At 37.7% G+C, this 16,463-nt stretch overlaps 1 long non-coding RNA gene across 1 annotated transcript; it reads right to left on the reverse strand.

Moving 5' to 3' along the window:
- Positions 1-5,006: 5,006 nt before the first annotated feature.
- On the reverse strand, positions 5,007-14,844 carry LOC145252735 (uncharacterized). The gene is made up of 2 exons (XR_013863663.1): positions 6,953-14,844; positions 5,007-6,906 (listed from the first exon to the last, which is right to left on the reverse strand). It is a non-coding gene; the product is annotated as an uncharacterized LOC145252735 (long non-coding RNA).
- Positions 14,845-16,463: the final 1,619 nt, after the last annotated feature.

A 16,463-nucleotide genomic window follows, 5' to 3' on the forward strand; every position in this document is an offset into this window, starting at 1 on the left:
AATAAACTATTAAAGTTGTTTCAAAGATAATATAAATATTATTTTTTTAAAAACTGTTTACAAAATGCCGGCGTGCCTCCATGCAGCTATTATTTTACGTAATAAAATCAATAGAAGTTTACGAGTTAAATATTTTTCAATTTTTAAACTTTAAAAATCTATCAAAATTTTTCTATTAGTTCAATTTTACGATATTTTCAGGGTCAATGTGAAATTTTATGCTCTTTCCAATAAACCAAATATAATATTTTAGAGAAACGTTTTTTTTTTTTTTTCAACTTCACCCACCCACACACACACATTTTGAAATGTCTATTAAAATTTTAATAATTAATTTATGGGCCAAAGTTTTATATATCACACATTGAAGATAAAAGATCAATAAAGAAAATATTCTAATTTAAAACAACAAAAAAGAATAGTTTTTTGGAAATTTACCTGTAAAGTCCAAAGTGTAAAATCTTTTTTTTTTTAACCACTTTTATTTTATTTTATTTTATTTATTTATTTTTAAATGAAAACTCATGTTATGCTTACATCGTCAAGTAAATACCAGACGCTGACGGCAAATATTTCTATTTAATTGAATGTTTTCTTTTTTTAGATATTAAAAAAAAAAAAAATTAATCGATAAAGAAGTATTAAAATATAGGCCTGTCAATCAAAAACTCGTGTATTTCATTAAAAGAATTTTTTAAAAATCAACGAAGCGAATTTTTTGTTGTGGGAGGAAAAACTTATAAGTGAATGTGAGTTTCCTTTTTAAATACGGAGGATGAAACATACTAATTTGGCTAACACACGCAATAAAAAAGAGACATTATTTATATCCCTTGGACTCATCCGTATTTCATAAGTATTATATTAACAGGAGCAACTTCGCGCAAAACATGTTGTGAAAATACGATTTCCTACGACCCTCGCTTTAAAAAATCCTTTTATTTAAAAAAGACATGAAATTTAAAATATCAATATGGATAAATTCTTAACAATTAAGGATGGAACTACCCATTTAATAGTATATTTTTGTAAGTGATTTTTGGCATTTATATATATACATATATTTATAAGCAAGTTAAAATATGTTGATTTTCTTTATATATTTTTTTTAAAAGAAAACCACTTCAAAAAAACAAATATTGCATAATTTGCTATTAAACCTCTTATTTTTTTTTTAATTTGGTCTTTGCTCCTTTAATTGAAAAAAAATAGGGTTTGAATTACATTTTTCAAGTAGTTATAAGCTTCGAAAAATAGTAAGTTGAATTATTAAAGTTCTGATCTTCATTTTTAATGGCCACTTTCTGATACACCAGTGAGTGCTCTGGTAACCTGTCTCACGTTACTGCATTTCATATCATGGCGTGTCGATTCGACGAGATTGTTTGGTGGCGTGTTGTGTTGATTCAGTGATATTGTCAGATGGTGTGTCATGTCGGTCGACGGTGTTGCTCGGGAACGTTGTTATCTTTTATAAAAATTCAAATCCGCTTAACTTAAAGTCTTGCTATTGTCGAAATTTTCGGGGTCGTCACCAAAATTCGACTTTGTAATGTAATGTACCTATTTACTATGCCTCCCCACGGGACAGAGTTAGACACCAGGGTCGTTTTTTAACGTGGAGAAAAGGTACAAAAATAAAAATTGTCTCAGTCGTGAAGGATTTCTTCTCCACCGAAAGAGAACAAGAAATAGAAGTGCAGCACTGCAGCATCTGAAGAACAGATACTACACTTTGATCTTGTCCCGAAGGCCAAAAGAAAGAATGGGAAAGTAGTTATGCAACAACAAGAAAAAAAAAATGAAAGGAAGACCCTGAATTACAGTTTAAAAAGTCCGAAATTTATTTAGAAAAGGGAGTGGCGGATTACTTTTTGCTTCCCAAAAGCATTGGTAACATTTACCACATTAACAAATCTAGTAAAAGAGAATTTAAACCATAAACATTCATATTACAATTCAAAGAAAAAAAAAATACTGAGGAAAAAACAGTTTTATAATGAAGTCACGAAATTAGACCTCTCCAAAAAAAGGGGGATGGAATGTTCTCGTATCCCTTAAAATTTAAAGAAAGGCTTGCTTGAAAAAAAGGTCTGGATGCGAAAAACAAAACATGAGAGAAAGACTTCTTGAAATTCTTTTTTTATGTTTCATTTCTTAATGAGTGTCCCTTTTGCGTCCTTTCTTCAGCACAAATGAAACTTTCAAAGGGTCTGAAGGTTGGGCGCTCTCTCGCCCAAGAGCAGAGTCCGAATGTAGATCCTTTCCTCTGGAAAGGGTTGTCTTTTTTCTTCTTCTCTAGCAATAAAAGTCTCTTTCCCTGAAAGGTGTTGCTTGTTGCTTTCTTCAACAAATGGTGTTTTGTAAACCTCCAATATCAACCATTCAATAAAGGTTTTTCTTCATGTGGTTGAATGTACTCGTTTACGTCGATCAGTACGACGGAGCCCCCCAAAAACGAGTCTTTCTCTCAATACATTTTTTCTGGAACTGACTCGAAAGGAAAAAAAGGGGTTCCAGGGATTGATTTCAGAATTAGTCAATCATTAACGAGAACACACGGCAAACATCCGCGAGAGAGAGAGGGAGAGAGAGAGAGAGAGAGAGGGGAGAGAGAGAGAGAGAGAGAGAGAGAGAGAGAGAGAGAGAGAGAGAGAGAGAGAGAGAGAGAGAGAGAGAGAGAGACGTCCGCACACATTCACCAGTAGAAAGGTCCTTCAGTTCAACGACTGCTAGACAACGGGCCAGTATGGGAAGTGAATGGGGAACAGGCATGCTGAACAAAATGCTGACCTCCCATTTCCCCTGCACCCCTTTCTGCGACTATGTTGATAAAAAATACATTTCCGACACTATGTGCTCGCTGCTGACCAGTGCTCAGCTGACTAAAGTCAGCGCATTAACGGGTTTCATTTGTATTCTCTTATAAATAAAAAAAACACTTTTTTTCTGCTTTCAAAACGAAAGCAGAAAAATCAGTTTAATTTTGTATTTTGAGTTTGTCAATTTAAAATTATTTTCAAGATTTTCAAATTTGATTTCCGAACAATACTATTTTGATTTTAACTTTTAAATCAAAATAGTATTGTTCGAACACCTTAACGCTTTTAGTACATTGCACTAAAAGCGTTAAAAAACCCCCAACAAAATGTACTGAGTGCATGCGTTTCTGTTATCATAGTACTTATAACTTCTTACTTGTACTTAAGGCAGAATTGTGTTTGTTAGTGGACAAACAAAAGGCACTTGTACACTTATGTTATCATGCTGAAATAATGTTATTATTTAGAAGCCCATTCTTAACATTGGGTAAGGAAGGGTGTTTTGTTAAGTATTCTGTACTTTCACCTAACAATTAAGTAAAATATATCGTGAAACTTGAATTTATTTTTAACTCATTGTCAAGACCATTTTTTCGAATCTGTAAAACAAACCCGCTTTTTTTAAAACTGAGAATTCGGTTCGGTTCGATAAAAAATTTCATTGTAATGCATTTTATAAATTTATACCTTGTTTCCATCTTAACATTTTTCTTTAAAATGATTACCCTTATAAGTTTTCGGGTATGCTGAAAATGAATATCGCATTTAGATTTTCCGCAAATTAGTAGCTTTCCGGATATTAAGCAATGTCATTTCTTATGTTATTGCTGATGGCCATCTTGGTATGTGCGTTTGCACATAGTTTATCAGAGTTACGTTTGCACACTCTCGCATACTAAGATGGCCACCAGCAATAACATAAGAAATGACATTGCTTAATATCCGGAAAGCTTCTTATTTGCAGAAAATTTAAATGTGATATTTGTTTTCAGCATACCCTAAAACCAATAAAAGTAATCATTTTAGATGTTAAGGTGGAAACAAGGTAAAAAAATTTACCGTTTTATTTCTTTGGTTACACAGTTGAATTTTCAGTAAAACAAAAGAATAGAAATGACAAAAATTACCATCAACTGGTGAATATATAGTTGTTGCTTATCAGGATTCCTGGTATCCTGGTACTGTGAAACTTACAGCAAGGATTCATGTAGAGAACAATTTATGGTTGGATCTCAGAAAATAGGGGTATATTTTGGGTCAGATAGAGAGGATTTAAAAAGCTATATCTAAATACTACTATAATACTTATAGACACCCACCATATGATACCATGCACCAGTTTTTAACAAATTGAAATTTGTACATCTTAATTTATAATTAATGGCTTATGGTAAACAGATACATCAGATTTGTTGCATAATCAGAAAGAGCTCACAATTTTACCTAAGAGTGAATAGTTTCATGAGAATAGCTTGAAAAATAAATAAATGGTGGCGAAATTACCGAATTTCTGGAAATGTTGAGGTCTGTGGGGATTAGTAAGAGTTGGCTGCGAACTGGAGGTGGACACTCACGGTTGAAGAGGGGGGAAGGGGCGTCTGGTGCGCACCGGAATATGTGGGACTTCCGGTGGAAAAAGGAAGTTTTGCTTTTGGCGCCCTTTTTGAGTTTGTTTTTTGGGAGAGAAGAAAAGGAAGAGAAGGACGGTCGACTTCCACCGCTGCCGGAGGAGCCCTGAAAAAGGGATGAAAGTCAAAAATTGGAAGAACCCCAGATAACCGAATATGAACAACCTGTTCAGTAAATAAAAAAAAAAGAAACTTGTAGGTTACAAAAGCCAGAAAGACATACTGCTCCCACATTATGGCCCGAACACCTTAAATGACTAAACGCTACCTAATTCACACATAAATCAGAAGAAGACACAAAAGAGAATTGAATCCAACTTGGTGTACACCTAAACCGATAAGTACAACCTAATGAACATTCTCTTTTGTTGATTTCTCTTCACGCTGACTTTTCTCTCACACATTCACGAACTTTCTCTTCTGACACTAAACCGAACTCTCTCTACATACCTCCCACCAATAAATAAAGTGTAGGGGACTAGGATATATAAATACCCCAATCCCGTTACAAAATAATAATGAAACGAATGGAAATTGAAGGAAACAAAGACACAACTAATGGATAAGATAAATGTCGTTTATTTGCTGTTAAAAGAAATGAACATTTTAGTTATAACATGTCCGCGCGTGGGAAGAGAAATAAATGTTGTAGGAAAATTGAGAATGGCAGTCCAGCGTGTAGGCAAAGGAGAGGATATCAGAGTTGTCATCAGTTAGTAGTCAGCGACGCGAAGGTGTTCTTAGTGGCCAGTAGTAGGTGGAAAGAGAAAGGGTGAGAAAGCCTTTAGCTCGTGCTCCATACATAGTAGGAAGTGGGCGTGAGGTGCGCGTGCGCGCGCCGAAACGGCGCGCGGCTTGTTCGCCCAACCTCTCTAGTTGAGAGTTGGTTCCAAAGAGAAAGAAACAGCTTATCACCTTGTTTTTATACTCGTTTCCAGAGTGTATTTTGCGCATGTGTATTTCCTTAGAAAGCGGAAGTGACGTCGTCCATGTGCGTGATCGTGTTCGCGTGTGTGAGTACATGTGTGTACGTAAGTGTGTGTGTATATATACGTGAATGTGAGTGTATGTACGCGAACGTGAATAAGTGTACATGTGTGGACGTGGGCGCGTATGTTTGTGTGCGCGTATGTATATGACAGCTTGAAATATGAATGTGTTTTGTGTGAGACTTGAAAAAGGCTCGTACAAATACTCCCCTTCCTAGGAAAAAAAAAAATACATGCAGTGTATATATTTATGTATATATATATATATTTTTTTTTTTTTTGTGAGTAATGTTTTCGGCAGTTGATTTTTTTGTTCTGTTTTTTTTTTTTTTTTTTTTTTGCTGTTGGTGTGGTTGTTTGAAAAAAACGTCACAAAGGAACGGAATGTCAAAAACGGAGTTTGTTCGTAAAAAAAAAAGTATTTACTTACGCGTGGAAAATGCGTTTACTCTTTTTTTTTGCTGACATTTGTTGGTTTGGTTTCTGTTGTGTGTTGACATGTGCAAAGAGTTGCTTGGACAGAGAAGTGAATTGTTCCGTTTGGAAGGAAAATTTTTTTTTTGTGTTGACGGTGTCGTGTGTGTGTCCAGTTGACGGTAGCTTCGCATGGTTCTGCGGTAATGTGTGCATCGTTTGGACGGGCGCTAGTCGCGCGTTTGTTCTTGTTGAACGGGGTCTGGTTACTGTTGTCTTCGCAAGTGCGTTTGCGGTAATGTGTGTACATTGTCTGTACGGGCGTTTGTGTAGTCGTTCGGGGTTGCCGGTTGTCAACGAAACTTCCAAGTTTTGAGTTTATCCGCGTGCGTCGTGCATCTCAACTCGTATTGTTGATTCAACTTCTTCCTATGTGTTGATAGGGATGTCCTGTTTCTTTGTTGCTGCGTCTGCTGTGCGGGAGGGAATTGCATAGGCCTATGTGATTTTGCTCCTCGCGTTTGTTGCAGGGTAATGTCAGGAAACCGTGAAAATGTTTGTCAAGCTCGAATTTGTTTTGAAATTCGATATGAAAGTCGACAGCTCCGTGTTCGGTTTTTTTTTTTTTTTTTTTTTTTTTTTTGCAGAGTCTGACGAGGGTTCGTCATTGTAGTTGGTAGTAGCTATTCCTGTGGGTAGTGGTTTGGTTCGCTTGGTTTTCTTTGTTGAGAAGTTCGCTTTTTTCTTTATCAAATAAAACGCGCGTCTCCCTCAAAACAATTAATCTCAAAACGGTAGGGTCGCCATGCTTGTTCGTTCCCAGTCAGTCGGGCGCCAGTTTGTTGTGGACTTGTGGCATAGGAGGAAATGCGTGCTCCTCTCGCGTTCCGAGGGAAAATGAATTGTCTCGAGGAAGAAACGAACGACGTGTTAAATTGAATTAAACGAACAGGAATGTCTTTGGTGAAAGAAACAAGTAAAAGAAAGGGTACCACACGTGGTTAGTTTTGCGTGCGTCTTTCGCTGTAAGCTGGTGAGAAAGAAAGTTTATAGCTTGGCGTGCGTCTCTCGTTAAGTGGTGAAGAGGAAAAGTTTATACCTTGGCGTGCGTCTCTCGTTAAGTGGTGAAGAGGGAAAGTTTATCTTTGTAGAGAAAGAGTCTGTGTGTGTATGAGTGCTTCATTCAACCTCATCCATTTCATTTAAATAACGGGGTCACCAAATTTGTAGGGGACTAGGATATATAAATACCCCAATCCCGTTACAAAATAATAATGAAACGAATGGAAATTGAAGGAAACAAAGACACAACTAATGGATAAGATAAATGTCGTTTATTTGCTGTTAAAAGAAATGAACATTTTAGTTATAACATGTCCGCGCGTGGGAAGAGAAATAAATGTTGTAGGAAAATTGAGAATGGCAGTCCAGCGTGTAGGCAAAGGAGAGGATATCAGAGTTGTCATCAGTTAGTAGTCAGCGACGCGAAGGTGTTCTTAGTGGCCAGTAGTAGGTGGAAAGAGAAAGGGTGAGAAAGCCTTTAGCTCGTGCTCCATACATAGTAGGAAGTGGGCGTGAGGTGCGCGTGCGCGCGCCGAAACGGCGCGCGGCTTGTTTGCCCAACCTCTCTAGTTGAGAGTTGGTTCCAAAGAGAAAGAAACAGCTTATCACCTTGTTTTTATACTCGTTTCCAGAGTGTATTTTGCGCATGTGTATTTCCTTAGAAAGCGGAAGTGACGTCGTCCATGTGCGTGATCGTGTTCGCGTGTGTGAGTACATGTGTGTACGTAAGTGTGTGTGTATATATACGTGAATGTGAGTGTATGTACGCGAACGTGAATAAGTGTACATGTGTGGACGTGGGCGCGTATGTTTGTGTGCGCGTATGTATATGACAGCTTGAAATATGAATGTGTTTTGTGTGAGACTTGAAAAAGGCTCGTACAAAAGTTGCTTTTCTTACCCTTAAAATATAATGTCTGTTTTATTTATTTCTATGAAATCAGATAGTTACACGTTAAAAACACAAACCTGATAAACCCACTTTGATACCCATAGGTCCGTAATTTAGCTCACTTTTTCCAAAGAAAAATGTCCACGGAAAAGCCTAAATTTTGGCACTTAAAATTCTCATAATTTTTTAACTACTGGTGGTATTTGCACTATTCAAACGGTTTTAAGGATCTTTTACATATCTCTTTTCATGCAAGTTGATAAAATAACAATTATCTAAAAAGAAAAAAATCAATTTGTAATGCTATATATATTTTGTTTCAATTTTGGCAATCTATCCTCCATTTATGAAGCTAAGCTAACCTAATTAAAAAACAAAAATACAAAAAAATCTTTATGATGTACAACATGTTCCTGTCACAGAACAAAGATGTCATATTCCCAAAATCACATGATTAATTTATGTGATTTTTGGAATATGAAATCTTTGTTCTTATCTTTAACTAAGAAAAAATTTTGTTTTGTTTTTGTTTTTTTACATAGGCATCAGCACTTATCAAGGCCCAGAGACTACTTGAGGATAAAGGTTAAAGAGTGTACTGTAGTCAATTGGAAAATATAATAATCGTTAGTAGTGGAAATTCGGTAAATTTGTTAACTTAAGTGGAACCACTCATCAAGAACTTGTTTACGTTGGACTTGAAGACAACCATATTGTAGTCAGCTGGAAAGCAAGAAAATGGAAGACAGTTCCACAGGCGTGCAGTTCTAAGAAAGAAGCTTTGTTCATGATATCTACATTTAGATTTAGGCACAGATAAAGAGTGATGAGAATTACTGATAGTGTTTTCAGCTAGACAAGTGTTTCTTGTGAAAGTTTGGCGAGAGAGGACCATAGATTGGAGCTCAGTCGAGCACTTGTCATGAAAATAACGATAAAGTACAGACAAACTCGCAACATCTCTTCTGTGAGAAAGAGGTTGCAGAGAAGAGAAAAGGACATCTACTAGGCTACGGAATCTATTTTGAACTCTATCAAGGCAGGATAAGTATTTTCTAGCAGCATCTGCCCATATGTGACAACAGTACTCCATCCTTGGACATACCTGATTCTTATATAGATAGAGAATTGCATCATCAGTGAGATATCTACTGGATCGATAGAAGGATCCCACCATTTTTCCAGCGGCCTTGGCAACAGATTTGATGTATGTGTTCCATTTCAGATCAGGAGTAAAGGCCAGACCCAGAAGCTTGCCAAAACATGGAGCCTCCCCAAGAAAAGTCCATTCATTTCAATTGATGCCAGACAGGGATCAGAGTGTTGATGATGCAAAGATAGAAGCTTGGTTTTAGATGCATTAAAATTAACCAACCACCTCTTTCTCCATTGCACTAGGTGATCAAGATAAGAGGAGAGAGCATCAGAGAGAACTTGGTCGTTTATGACTTTTGAAGTGTTGCCATAGATGGTAGTGTCATCAGCATAAATGTCTACGAATGATGTAAGGATGTGATTTGGGAGATCGTTGATGCAGATCAGGAAGAGAGTTGGGCCCAGGATTCACTCCTGAGGGATTCCAGCATTAATACTGCGAGCTTCTGATTTCTGCTCATCAACCACTACTCTTATGAAACTATCAAAGAGAATAATAAAAAAGACATTTCCCGCTATACCATAGCTGGAGATTTTATTGAGTAGACCTTTATGCCATATCCTCTCAAAGGCCTTTGATATGTCAAGGGCAATGTTGAGAGATTTGCTAATCCTATGAGATGTAACTGAACACATCTGCTGTAGATCTAGCAGAACAGAAACCATATTGTATGTCACTGAGAAGGTTATTTTTGCTGAGGTGGTTGACTACTTCTCTATTTAACACAGATTCCACCAACTTGCTCATGACGCACAGGAAACTGATTGGTCTGTATTGAGAGACAGGTGACCGACCACCTTAATTGTTAAATAGAAGTCAAACTGATGAGGTATTCCAGGGTGTAGGAAGCAATTTTTCTTAAGATAACACTTATACAGCTTTGTAAGTAAAGGAGCTAGCTCTGGTTGAAGCTTTTTGAGCACTAAAATAGGGCTGGTTGCTTTACTAGAATAAAGGGTTTTGTGTCAGCACCAGTTGCTTTAATGGAATCAAGGTTTTTGATTAGCTTTCCAACATCAAGCACATATATTTGTATGTCGCATGGCGTGTTTTCAGACACAAGAGAAAATCTGGGTGGTTGATGGCTCTAATCGCATAGGGTAGAATTAGCTACAAAGTTTTAGGCAAAGAGTTTGGTTTTGTCTGATGCTGACGAGATTACCTCAGGTCCCTGGATGATGGTTGAGATAAAGCACACACTTCTATTCAGGACCCTGGTTGGTATTTGCCAAATTTTATGGGATCTAAGCCACTGCTCAGCTACTTTGGACTTTATGGACTGAGCATACAATTCTCTTGCATTCTTTATCACTCTTTTACAGTGGTTGCTGGAGTTTCTGAAGGCAGCTTTAGTCTTAGTGCATCTATTAAGTTGGAAGCAATGGAAATAGTGATGTCTGTGCGCAATGGCAACTGCAGGTTTTTCTGGAATGTTTTTGAGAATATGAAACGGTTTATACCGACAATTAACCATTCTTTACTCGTACAAAGACGCATCTGCTAGCATAACACATAGCTTCTCAATATCTTATTCCCTATTACAGACGGTTACATTACTGACATGTTTCCCAGATCAGCAAAATTAACATGCCTCTAGATCTATTTCTGACCACATTTCTCGATGATTGTATAACGAATACCTATAGCCCACTCAAGAATGCTGATCACGTGATAATGGAAGAAATCGCCCTAAAGGTAGAATAAGAAAGCTGACTGGCAAACCATCAGGGATCTCATCAGAGATGCTCCATGAGAAAATATCTTTTCTCTTTCTGTTGAAAAGTGCGCAAATGAGACCACTGAATGGTTCAAAACAGCTATTGAAGCACATGTTCCAACATGGAAATTCTATAGCAAACCCCACTCTGCCCAATGGTTTACTTCTACTTGTGCAGCTGCCATTGCTGCAGAATGCATACCGCAGATTTAACCAACATAAGTCCAGTACAAATAGACAAAGGTTTACAGAAGTGAGAATTGCAAGAAAGAAATAGCGACTACTAAGAAAGAATATACCAAAACCACCAGAAAACGCATCGAATCACAAAAATTAGGAACACGTGATTTCTGAAAAATTTACAAGTGTAGTAAATAATGGGCAATCAATAATTTTCCCACTATCCAACTATCATAAGGTTGTGTGCATGGCAACCGAGAAGGCTAACATGCTTGCCAGTCCGTTTGCCTCAAACTCTACATTGGACCCTACAAACCACTCCCTTCCTGACTTTCCTTTGCAAACAGCCACCACACGAGATGATCTGAAAATCACCTCTTTTCAGCTGCATCATATCATAAAATACTAGACACCTCAAAAGCATGTGTACTCAATGTCATCCTAGCTGTGTTATTAAAAAAATGCTACGCTGAGGTTGCTTCACTCCTCTTCAAATTTTACAACAAATGCCTTAACGAATCTTGTTTTCCTGGCTGCTGGAAAACTGCTTTTGTAGTACCAGTTCACAAGAATTCTGGCGTAAAAACTGACTCATTAAAGTATTGCTCCATTAGCCTTTTCCTGCTTTTCGCCAAAATATTCGAGTCCATAATTAATCAAGCTCTAGTCCACCATCTTACAGCTTCTAAACTTCTGACCAACCAACAATATGGATTAAGGCAAGCTTGTTCCACAGCAGATATCCTAACTGTAATCTCTAAACGTATCTACCATACACTGGACAAAGCAGGGGAGTGTAGAGCGGTTGCCCTAGATATATCTAAGGTCTTTGACAGGGTTTGTCACGATGGTCTTCTCAGGAAAATCAGATCATAGGGTATCACGAATACTTAACATTAAATCCTTCTTAAACAGGAAAAGAATCGAGGGTCGTACATGCAAACAATATGATATAAATGCGGGGGTACCTCAGGGGTTTATCCTTTGACCTTTATTATTTCTAATATTCATAAATGACCTCCATGATAAAATTGTCTCTGAGATGGATATATTTGCAGATGACACCAAGCTCTATAACAGGCATGAGAGGAAAACGAATGAACACATATCTAAGGCAATGGCAAAACATTAGGGGAAAACCTCAAATCTGATGTGGAATGAGGACAAAAATGGATGGTCACATTCAATGCTGGCAAGACTAAGCTTGTTTACTTCAATAATTACAAGAAACCTTCTCAACCATCAATAGCTATGGTTAAAGATACATTACCTAAAATTATTTCTTTCAAACTCCTCGGCTTAACGTTCACAGTGAATATTAGTTGGAACAGATACATTGAGAGCATTGCCAGGGCCGCTGCGAGGAAGGTGGGCTCTCTCTACCAAAAAGTTCCCCCTGAAAGTATCCTGTAGTTCTGCAAGGCTACCATTCGCCTATGTATGGAGTATTGTTGTCACATTTGGGCTGGTGCATCTGCTACAAGTCTTTCGCTGCTGAACAGGGTTCAAAAGATAGTCGCCAACTTGATAAGTCCTGAATAGCTCTCTAAGCTTTAGCCTCTGTCCCATCCACGAAATGTTGCATCCCTCTATCTTTCTACAAGTATTTTAATGGTTGATGCTCTGATGCACTACAACCCCTTGTACCCCCCCCGATGTAAATACCCCGGACAAACTTAATAAGCAGCAAAATCCAACACACATTAGAGATCCCTAAATGTAAGAAAACCTCCTGCTCTAATAGTTTCTTCGTAAGAACTGCTAGACTTTGGAATTCCCTTCCGGGTTCCTGCTTTCCCAACTGTACTGACATGCAAATGTTCAAGAGTAATGTGAAAAGACATCTTGCTGCTCAACTCCCTACATAGTTCCCCTGCAACTTATGACCTCGATAGTAGCCCCTACATCAAAGTAGCACTGTACCTTGTTTGGAGTGAAAATTGAATAAAAAAAAAACTTCCCTCAGGTCTGATACTATAGAGGACACATTCTTTTTAAACATGGAACGCGGAGGTAGCTCTGATATAAATGTAAGAAAGCTATCCTAGTCAGCCATAGATTATCGATATACGGTATGACGGACAGGTATGTCGGAGAACTTATATTTTGTTTTTATCTTAACTTTAACAATCGAGTGGTCGGAAGATCCTAGTGGGGACAGAACAGAAGATGAACATAGCTCATGACAAGTTGTGAGAAAAAGGTCTAGGAGACTTGCATACTGACCATCAGTGTCGAGCACACGGGTGAGTTTGTGAACAATCCAAGTTAGGTCATTAGCAATGGAGAAATCGTAAAAGAACCTCCCCTCATCATCTGTCTTGTTTGAGTGGGCTAACCATTCCACATTGTGAACATTGAAGTCTCCACAGATGTGAATGTTAGCCAAAAGATGAACTGACAGGATGTAGTCAATTTTTTCATTAGTTCATCTGGTGACAAACCAGCATTTGTGTTTGGGTTAGGAGTGATCCTGTATACAGACAAAAATTTTTCAAGACTCTTCTCATTAGTTTCCATGCCTTGGTGTTTCCTTAAAGCTCTTTTGAACGTATCAACAAATCTCTCTGCGAGGCCATTTGACCTTGGATGGTATATGTTAAATGTTCAATGGATAGGACCGTGCAGAATTCTTCAAACTCTTTACTGGTAAATTGGGTGCCGTTGTCACTGACAATAGTTTTAGTACTCCAAAACGACTGAAGAGATGTCTTAATGCATCTATAGTACTAGTCGATGTCGTATATTTACACTTAAGCACTTCCGGCCATTTTGTAAAGCTGTCGACAACCACTAAGAAGTAATGTCCATTCAGCGGAGCTGCATAGTCAATGTATAACCGCATTCATGATGCATCCGTCTTCGACCACGGTTGTATCTGTACAGGTGGTGCCGTTGCTGCTAGTTGACACTCTCAACACTTTCTTACTATTTTTTCGATGTCCCAGTCCATATTAGGCCAATATGTATATCCACACATCAAGGTCTTCATTCTGGACATGCCTGGATGACCGCTATGAAATTCTTTTAGCAGTCTCTTTTGCAGTGTGGTCGGTATGACGCCTCTGTCTGCATACAATAAAGTCTGTGAGCAAATCGAAAATGGTGAAATTTTTTAGTCTTTCTTTGACTTGTCATTTAGCTGCACCTGGTTTTTCGTTCTTACAATGAATTCATCTGTTTCTGCTGCCTTATTGATGTCGTCCAGAGTCACTGGTAACTCTTGAATCATGTTGCAGCAGTTCGGAGAGTTCTTTTTCCTCTCTTAATGCAGCTATCACTGTATCCTCTAAAGGTTCTGCACACTTTTGAATCAATCTGGATAGTCCATCCGCATGTCCGATATTTTTGGATGAAATGTACTGCATTATAAAATTAAATTACACAGAATTATGCTCCATCGTTGAAGTCTGTTTGCAGTGTGAGTGGGTATGCCTTTTTTAGATCCAAAAATACTCAACAAGGGCTTGTGATCAGTCTGCAATGTAAAAATCCTGCCATGAATAAATCTATGGAATTTTCTAATTGCGTAAATTATTGCTAGACTTTCTTTTTCAATTTGAGAATAGTTTCTCTCTGCAGGCAAAAGTGATCTGGAAGCTTTGTTGATCCGTCTTCCAGTCTATGGAGAAGTACTGCTCTTATACCATTACCACTCGCATCTGACGTCACAATTAATTCCTTCTGTGGATTGAAGTGTGCCAGTCCTAAATCAGATAGCAGGCATTTTTTAATCTCTTCAAATGCACTTTGGCACTCCTTTAACCAAATCCACTTTCGTCCTTTTTTTAATAATTCGTTCAGTGGTGCTCTCAACATGCATTTTGGGGATATAGATAGCATAATATTGTGCAAAACCCAAAATAGATTTAACTGGGCAACATTGCTAGGTGCTGACATCCTCTCTATGGCTTCTGTTCTCTGAGGATCCAGACTTCTGCCTTGGCTGTCAATGATTTGACCCAGATATTTTATCTGTGTTTAAAAAAGATCATATTTTTCAGCACTCAGTTTGAAACCAAATTCCTCAATTCTTTGGAAAACTGCTGATATGCTCCTTATGTTCCTGCACATTTCTATTCTTTATAAAAATGTTATCCACATCTCGTCTCCGTCGCCAATTTGATATGTCCTAAGGTAGCCTATTTTTCGGACATATCCAAGATAAAGTATTCCGTGAAAGGAATAAATAAATACACACTGTGGTTTGAATACTGAAAGAGAAGTTTATTTACGTATTTCTATAGAGACAAATATAGCATGTTAACATTCAGGGAGAACGTCTGTTTTTCTGCAAAGGTCCGGTGAAATGTGCGGACTCAGTTCCTTATGTAGAATGTTCCGGGTTGGTTACCTATCTCCACATAACAATTAAATACAAAAACAAACAAATAAACCTAATTAGAAATTACATTGTGTTCGGATACATAACAATAGACAAGTAAATATCTGAATCAATTTCCTTCTCTGCCACACAAATCCCAGCAATTGGAAATTGATCCTTTCTTCTGTAGTTTCTACAAAACTACACATTTTCCTTTTTCCGTGTGAGCACAAACGTATGGTTTGTGTGTGGGCAGTTTCATGATGGGGATCAGTAAAGTTATCCTCGTGAATAACTTTATGGTGTTCAAAACACCATGATCAAATTGTTCAAAGCTTTTGTATGCAGCCCAGCCACCGGAAATCATTCATATACCCGGGATATTCACTCCCTAATTACTGGGAACAACGTTTCCCGATTTTGACAGTGTACTACTTTTCTCGTCTATCTCACCTAGCATTATGGAATGGTTAATTAGATCTTATTCGCAGACCTCTAAAGAATTGTCAGAAATTTATCCGTTTTTAGATAAATTCGGTGAGAAATGAATAGCCTGCACAAAAATAAAAGGCTAAAATAAAAGGGGGAGTAAGCGAAGAAAGTTGAAAGTGGACGTATTTTATAATGAATAAAAGATTTTATTTCCAAAAGTTGCAAATTATTTACTTTACAGGTATCCCAAAACAAAAGATGCCAAGTAACAAAAAGAGCACAAAAAGAACAAATAACTACTATTAATATGAAAATTAAGAACGAGTACTTGTGACGTCACCGTCTTGAAGGAGCGATGTTTCTCCCTATTGGGGAGGTTGAAGAAACCCCCCTAAACTCTGAGGGAGGCCAGGTAAATATGCTGAGATTGTCTGTTGAACATTAATCGAATCCCGGACAGCGGCAGTGACCTATCAAAAGGTATGAGCGTTGTAGTTAAAAAGAAAACAGACATAAATTTTATTGTTTAAAAAACCCAATAACAGGAAACGTCAGAATAATGTAGAAACGAGATTTGTACTTGTTGGCTCGGAGAACACCTGTTCAGACTATGGCTTTCTGAATGACAGGATTTGATCCCTTTCGTGTGAAAAGATTTTATTTTTGGGCCCAGATTTTCAAACTATGGACGATTTGCTGAATGTCGCACACGCAAAATAGCTGGGGATTCCCCTTTTGACGTGTTGAATTTTGGTTGGTCTGGCAGATTACCCAACCCAACCCAACCCAACCCAATCCTGTTACCCTAATATTTAAGTAAACGCCCAAAATAGACTTCGTGGCTTAG

The sequence above is a fragment of the Euprymna scolopes genome, chromosome 3 (assembly GCF_053919585.1).
Source record: "Euprymna scolopes isolate OS-2025 chromosome 3, ASM5391958v1, whole genome shotgun sequence".
NCBI lineage: Eukaryota > Metazoa > Mollusca > Cephalopoda > Sepiida > Sepiolidae > Euprymna > Euprymna scolopes.